The sequence below is a fragment of the Daphnia magna genome, linkage group LG2, assembly GCF_020631705.1.
Source record: "Daphnia magna isolate NIES linkage group LG2, ASM2063170v1.1, whole genome shotgun sequence".
Classification (NCBI taxonomy): domain Eukaryota; kingdom Metazoa; phylum Arthropoda; class Branchiopoda; order Diplostraca; family Daphniidae; genus Daphnia; species Daphnia magna.
In genome coordinates this window covers 8,070,375-8,078,471 of record NC_059183.1, presented here as the reverse complement: position 1 = coordinate 8,078,471, position 8,097 = coordinate 8,070,375, and the positions used below count along the sequence as shown (strand labels likewise).

At 32.3% G+C, this 8,097-nt stretch overlaps 1 long non-coding RNA gene across 2 annotated transcripts; it reads left to right on the top strand.

Moving 5' to 3' along the window:
• Window positions 1–5,681: 5,681 nt before the first annotated feature.
• LOC123470178 lies at window positions 5,682–7,600 on the top strand. 2 transcript variants are annotated; one of them, XR_006643758.1, is made up of 8 exons: window positions 5,682–5,835; window positions 5,933–6,037; window positions 6,096–6,266; window positions 6,331–6,520; window positions 6,580–6,717; window positions 6,789–6,956; window positions 7,021–7,262; window positions 7,335–7,600. It is a non-coding gene; the product is annotated as an uncharacterized LOC123470178 (long non-coding RNA). The 2 variants fall into 2 exon arrangements; XR_006643759.1 differs by having other exon boundaries at window positions 5,729–5,835; window positions 5,888–6,037.
• The last annotated feature ends 497 nt before the right edge of the window (window positions 7,601–8,097 follow it).

Genomic DNA, 8,097 nt, shown 5'->3' with positions numbered 1-8,097 from the left:
GCAAAAATGAAAAAGTGGGAAGGGTATAGCCTTCCCACTTTTGTCAAAATCGGCTAAAAACGATATCTCTTGAAAATCTCCAAAAATCAGACGGTATAATCGAAATTGAACGCTGATTTCGATTTAGTCATTGGTTTTCTCTTTAGAATAGCCGTTTTAAAAATTAACGATAACAGTTCTGTTAGCGCACCAACTTAATTTATGGTTTTTAACATTTAAATGAAAAACTATAAGACCAATAGAAAAATAAACCTGATTTCAGTCATTTTCATTCAATTCTGAATCGAAATCATGAGTTTTAAAACAAATTTGAAATTTGGTAAAAAATGAAAAAGTGGGAAGGGTATAGCCTTCCCACTTTTGTCAAAATCGGCTAAAAACGACATCTCTTGAAAATCTCCAAAAATCAGACGGTATAATTGAAATTGAACGCTGATTTCGATTTAGTTATTGGTTTTCTCTTTAGAATAGCCGTTTTAAAAATTAACGAAAACAGTTCTGTTAGCGCACCAACTTAATTTATGGTTTTTAACATTTAAATGAAAAACTATAAGACCAATAGAAAAATAAACCTGATTTCAGTCATTTTCATTCAATTCTGAATCGAAATCATGAGTTTCAAACCAAATTTGAAATTTGGTAGAAAATGAAAAAGTGGGAAGGGTATAGCCTTCCCACTTTTGTCAAAATCGGCTAAAAACGAAATCTCTTGAAAATCTCCAAAAATCAGACGGTATAATCGAAATTGAACGCTGATTTCGATTTAGTCATTGATTTTCTCTTTAGACTAGCCGTTTAAAAAAATTAACGAAAACAGTTCTGTTAGCGCATCAACTTAATTTATGGTTTTTAACATTTAAATGAAAAACTATAAGACCAATAGAAAAATAAACCTGATTTCAGTCATTTTCATTCAATTCTGAATCGAAATCATGAGTTTTAAACCAAATTTGAAATTTGGTAGAAAAAGGAAAAAGTGGGAAGGGTGTGGCCTTCCCACTTTTGTCAAAATCGGCTAAAAACGACATCTCTTGAAAATCTCCAAAAATCAGACGGTATAATCGAAATTGAACGCTGATTTCGATTTAGTCATTGGTTTTCTCTTTAGACTAGCCGTTTTAAAAATTTACGAAAACAGTTCTGTTAGCGCACCAACTTAATTTATGGTTTTTAACATTTAAATGAAAAACTATAAGACCAATAGAAAAATAAACCTGATTTCAGTCATTTTCATTCAATTCTGAATCGAAATCATGAGTTTTAAACCAAATTTGAAATTTGGTAAAAAATGAAAAAGTGGGAAGGGTATAGCCTTCCCACTTTTGTCAAAATCGACTAAAAACGACATCTCTTGAAAATCTCCAAAAATCAGACGGTATAATTGAAATTGAACGCTGATTTCGATTTAGTCATTGGTTTTCTCTTTAGAATAGCCGTTTTAAAAATTAACGAAAACAGTTCTGTTAGCGCACCAACTTAATTTATGGTTTTTATCATTTAAATGAAATACTATAAGACCAATAGAATAATAACCCCGATTTCAGTGATTTTCATTCAATTTTGAATCTAAATCATGTATTTTATGCAAAATTTTAAATTTGGCAAAAATGAAAAAGTGGGAAGGGTATAGCCTTCCCACTTTTGTCAAAATTGAACAAATACGACATCTCTTGAAATTCTCCAAAAATCACACGGCATAATCGAAATTGAACGCTGATTTCGATTTAGTCATTGGTTTTCTCTTTAGAATAGCCGTTTTAAAAATTAACGATAACAGTTCTGTTAGCGCACCAACTTAATTTATGGTTTTTAACATTTAAATGAAAAACTATAAGACCAATAGAAAAATAAACCTGATTTCAGTCATTTTCATTCAATTCTGAATCGAAATCATGAGTTTTAAAACAAATTTGAAATTTGGTAAAAAATGAAAAAGTGGGAAGGGTATAGCCTTCCCACTTTTGTCAAAATCGGCTAAAAACGACATCTCTTGAAAATCTCCAAAAATCAGACGGTATAATTGAAATTGAACGCTGATTTCGATTTAGTTATTGGTTTTCTCTTTAGAATAGCCGTTTTAAAAATTAACGAAAACAGTTCTGTTAGCGCACCAACTTAATTTATGGTTTTTAACATTTAAATGAAAAACTATAAGACCAATAGAAAAATAAACCTGATTTCAGTCATTTTCATTCAATTCTGAATCGAAATCATGAGTTTCAAACCAAATTTGAAATTTGGTAGAAAATGAAAAAGTGGGAAGGGTATAGCCTTCCCACTTTTGTCAAAATCGGCTAAAAACGAAATCTCTTGAAAATCTCCAAAAATCAGACGGTATAATCGAAATTGAACGCTGATTTCGATTTAGTCATTGATTTTCTCTTTAGACTAGCCGTTTAAAAAAATTAACGAAAACAGTTCTGTTAGCGCATCAACTTAATTTATGGTTTTTAACATTTAAATGAAAAACTATAAGACCAATAGAAAAATAAACCTGATTTCAGTCATTTTCATTCAATTCTGAATCGAAATCATGAGTTTTAAACCAAATTTGAAATTTGGTAGAAAAAGGAAAAAGTGGGAAGGGTGTGGCCTTCCCACTTTTGTCAAAATCGGCTAAAAACGACATCTCTTGAAAATCTCCAAAAATCAGACGGTATAATCGAAATTGAACGCTGATTTCGATTTAGTCATTGGTTTTCTCTTTAGACTAGCCGTTTTAAAAATTAACGAAAACAGTTCTGTTAGCGCACCAACTTAATTTATGGTTTTTAACATTTAAATGAAAAACTATAAGACCAATAGAAAAATAAACCTGATTTCAGTCATTTTCATTCAATTCTGAATCGAAATCATGAGTTTTAAACCAAATTTGAAATTTGGTAAAAAATGAAAAAGTGGGAAGGGTATAGCCTTCCCACTTTTGTCAAAATCGGCTAAAAACGACATCTCTTGAAAATCTCCAAAAATCAGACGGTATAATTGAAATTGAACGCTGATTTCGATTTAGTCATTGGTTTTCTCTTTAGAATAGCCGTTTTAAAAATTAACGAAAACAGTTCTGTTAGCGCACCAACTTAATTTATGGTTTTTATCATTTAAATGAAAAACTATAAGACCAATAGAATAATAACCCCGATTTCAGTGATTTTCATTCAATTTTGAAGCTAAATCATGTATTTTATGCAAAATTTTAAATTTGGCAAAAATGAAAAAGTGAGAAGGGTATAGCCTTCCCACTTTTGTCAAAATCGGCTAAAAACGGCATCTCTTGAAAATCTCCAAAAATCGGACGGTATAATCGAAATTGAACGCTGATTTCGATTTAGTTATTGGTTTTCTCTTTAGACTAGCCGTTTAAAAAATTAACGAAAACAGTTCTGTTAGCGCATCAACTTAATTTATGGTTTTTAACATTTAAATGAAAAACTATAAGACCAATAGAAAAATAAACCTGATTTCAGTCATTTTCATTCAATTCTGAATCGAAATCATGAGTTTTAAACCAAATTTGAAATTTGGTAGAAAATGAAAAAGTGGGAAGGGTATAGCCTTCCCACTTTTGTCAAAATCGGGTAAAAACGAAATCTCTTGAAAATCTCCAAAAATCAGACGGTATAATCGAAATTGAACGCTGATTTCGATTTAGTCATTGATTTTCTCTTTAGACTAGCCGTTAAAAAAATTAACGAAAACAGTTCTGTTAGCGCATCAACTTTATTTATGGTTTTTAACATTTAAATGAAAAACTATAAGACCAATAGAAAAATAAACCTGATTTCAGTCATTTTCATTCAATTCTGAATCGAAATCATGAGTTTTAAACCAAATTTGAAATTTGGTAGAAAAGAGAAAAAGTGGGAAGGGTGTGGCCTTCCCACTTTTGTCAAAATCGGCTAAAAACGACATCTCTTGAAAATCTCCAAAAATCAGACGGTATAATCGAAATTGAACGCTGATTTCGATTTAGTCATTGGTTTTCTCTTTAGACTAGCCGTTTTAAAAATTTACAAAAACAGTTCTGTTAGCGCACCAACTTAATTTATGGTTTTTATCATTTAAATGAAATACTATAAGACCAATAGAATAATAACCCCGATTTCAGTGATTTTCATTCAATTTTGAAGCTAAATCATGTATTTTATGCAAAATTTTAAATTTGGCAAAAATGAAAAAGTGGGAAGGGTATAGCCTTCCCACTTTTGTCAAAATCGGCTAAAAACGATATCTCTTGAAAATCTCCAAAAATCAGACGGTATAATCGAAATTGAACGCTGATTTCGATTTAGTCATTGGTTTTCTCTTTAGAATAGCCGTTTTAAAAATTAACGATAACAGTTCTGTTAGCGCACCAACTTAATTTATGGTTTTTAACATTTAAATGAAAAACTATAAGACCAATAGAAAAATAAACCTGATTTCAGTCATTTTCATTCAATTCTGAATCGAAATCATGAGTTTTAAAACAAATTTGAAATTTGGTAAAAAATGAAAAAGTGGGAAGGGTATAGCCTTCCCACTTTTGTCAAAATCGGCTAAAAACGACATCTCTTGAAAATCTCCAAAAATCAGACGGTATAATTGAAATTGAACGCTGATTTCGATTTAGTTATTGGTTTTCTCTTTAGAATAGCCGTTTTAAAAATTAACGAAAACAGTTCTGTTAGCGCACCAACTTAATTTATGGTTTTTAACATTTAAATGAAAAACTATAAGACCAATAGAAAAATAAACCTGATTTCAGTCATTTTCATTCAATTCTGAATCGAAATCATGAGTTTCAAACCAAATTTGAAATTTGGTAGAAAATGAAAAAGTGGGAAGGGTATAGCCTTCCCACTTTTGTCAAAATCGGCTAAAAACGAAATCTCTTGAAAATCTCCAAAAATCAGACGGTATAATCGAAATTGAACGCTGATTTCGATTTAGTCATTGATTTTCTCTTAGACTAGCCGTTTAAAAAATTAACGAAAACAGTTCTGTTAGCGCATCAACTTAATTTATGGTTTTTAACATTTAAATGAAAAACTATAAGACCAATAGAAAAATAAACCTGATTTCAGTCATTTTCATTCAATTCTGAATCGAAATCATGAGTTTTAAACCAAATTTGAAATTTGGTAGAAAAAGGAAAAAGTGGGAAGGGTGTGGCCTTCCCACTTTTGTCAAAATCGGCTAAAAACGATATCTCTTGAAAATCTCCAAAAATCAGACGGTATAATTGAAATTGAACGCTGATTTCGATTTAGTCATTGGTTTTCTCTTTAGAATAGCCGTTTTAAAAATTAACGAAAACAGTTCTGTTAGCGCACCAACTTAATTTATGGTTTTTATCATTTAAATGAAAAACTATAAGACCAATAGAATAATAACCCCGATTTCAGTGATTTTCATTCAATTTTGAAGCTAAATCTATGGCACGGTATTTGGCTCACACCTATTTGATCGAAAATATCGAAAAATTTTTTAAAAATATCTGTATTTTTAAAAATCAGACCAACAACGAAATCAAAAATATTTTGAAAATCTTTTCAGATGTGGAGTGAAAGACAAAGTCAAAAGTAAAAAAAAAATCAAAATTTTAAAGTCGAAAGTTAAAAATCAAATCAAAAATCAAATTCACTTTAAAATTCATATTCAGGTTTAGTTTGGTATGGGATGTCTTGTCTCGACATCTGGTGGAAGGCAGGCGAGTTGCTAACCGGCAGTTTTGGTAGACGGTCATTCTGCGGAACATTCTACGGGAAGCACACATCATTCTGCGGTCATTCTGTGGACAGATCATTTGTTTTGTTTTGTGTGTCGTTCACACAGTCACAGTTTCACACACTCAATGTCAGTATTACTCTTAAATTTACGTTCATTATTTTTCATGTATCTTATTCAGGACTGAGTTTTCCTGACTTTTGTACTGGATATAATGTTTTCACAGAGCAACCGGCTTTGCCTGCTTTATTACGTGGGGCTAATGAAGAGCAAGCAGCAACCAACTGTAGAAAAATACCTATTGATCTTGAACAGCTGAAAGATTATCTTGGTATTAAAATGCAAACACGATTATATTATCAGCCTTAACTAACAAATTCTTTTTCTAGCCAGTGATTTCAAAAATCGGGGGATTTCTGTTTTGATGCAGATCAGTGAACCAACACTCTTAAACGTAGAATCAAGAGCATGGTTTATCAAAAGAGAAAGCTACTCCAACATTTCTGATAATGATCTTGATATTGTGATTGCCAACGTGCTCAAAAGGTTTCCCAAGTTTGGTAATCTTACTTTTTTTAAATCCTTTGAGCATTACAATTACTGAAGTTGTATTTTGAAACGCAGGTCTACATTTGTTGCAAGGCAAACTTGTTGCAAATGGGTACAAATTGCAAGAGAAGCGTTTGCAAGCTTCCTATGCTAGAATTGGGCTGAAGAAAGCTTAACCTGGCTTGAAACAGATTCCTCGTGTGGTTTATTACGCAGATTCCCCTTTACAAATGTGTCACATGGATGGATTCCACAAATTTGATGGGTAAATATATAGATTGTAATTTGGCATTTTATTCAACTCAATAAAACATAATTTTTTAGATGGGGATTTGTTCATGGAATTGTTGATGGACATAGTAAGGCGATAGTGGGAATGCAAGTTAGTGACAATAACCGTTTGACTGTTGTCAAACTGTTGCATTCCAGCTGCATCATTTGGGGAACTACAGCTTGTTTAAGGTGACAGTCTTTCTTACTAATATGCCTCTTATACATTTGTGCAAGTTAAAATGACTTGTTTCATTTTCTAGAACTGATCGGGGAGGAGAAAATGTATTAGCAACTGATTACATGTTAAATGTGCGGGGTGTAAATAGATTCAGTTTTTTCGCTGGCTCTTCCATGCGGAATCAAAGAATTGAACGTCAGTGGAGAGACACGAATCAACGTGGTGTTCGACCGTTACTGAACACGTTTAAGTAACGATTCATTTTAAATTATTTTAATTATATCATCACTTACTATTTTTTTTGGTAATTTCAGAGACATGGAGAATGCAGGGGTTATCCAAAGTGACTCCGAACTAGATCTTTTCATTTTACATCAGGTGGCAACTAATCTATTCCAGAGGACTCTAGAAACATACGTAGACTCTTGGAACAACCATCCTGTACGGACGGAATGGAAAAAAAACTCCAAATCAGCTATATATTTCCGGCTTGGTACTACTTAAGCAACTTCAGGAAGAAGGACAATTTCTCCGACCACGGGTCGAACTTCTCCAGGTATCCATTAAACCATTTAATTAATAAAAGTTGTTTAACGGTGCACTTGGAAAAAAATTATGTTGTTTCTAGGATGATGTTCTTCATCTTCCGGATAATTTCAATGACATGGAGTATTTGGAATCGATCGTCGGGCAATTCCGACAAGCACGAGAAGTCCCCAAATTCACTAATCCCTTGAACGCTGAAGAATTCGTCGAACTTCATCAAATAGTTAATCCACAATCAGTTAAATTAGACAATTTAAGTGAGAAATTTATCCTTGCCAAAAGATTTGCAATTTTCGTATTAAGTAACAGGAATGAGATTGCATTGTAAAATAAACGTCATTACTGCTACTCTTCTGAAATGAGCTGTAAAGACATGATGAGCTAAAGAGTAGTAGCGGTCGCCTTTAACTAGCAGCAAGTCAGTAACATGGTGTTGCTGTTTCAAAAACGATTTCCCTAATCCATTTAGACTTTCAGCTTTTTCCTTAAAACAATCGGCGTAATTCTTCATCTAACTACCCGTCGAACGATTTTCTGGTTCAAATCAGATGGAGTCAATTACTTGCCGAGTAATACAGTCAAGTAATAAAAAATTTGCAACTGCGCACTCGTATCAACACAAAACTACGCCGTGGCACACGGCTCGGCGATAGATAGCAAGACCAAGAAAGGCAATTTATCAACACAAGTTTCGAATTCTATATACCGTATTCTGTTCGTAGAAATTTCATTTCGTTTCACCATACACTAATATTTAGAATACAAACAGCAAACAGATGATTAAAAAATGTCTAAATAAGTTACAACACACTCATGCTTCCTACATGCACTCGGCAAGTCCAATA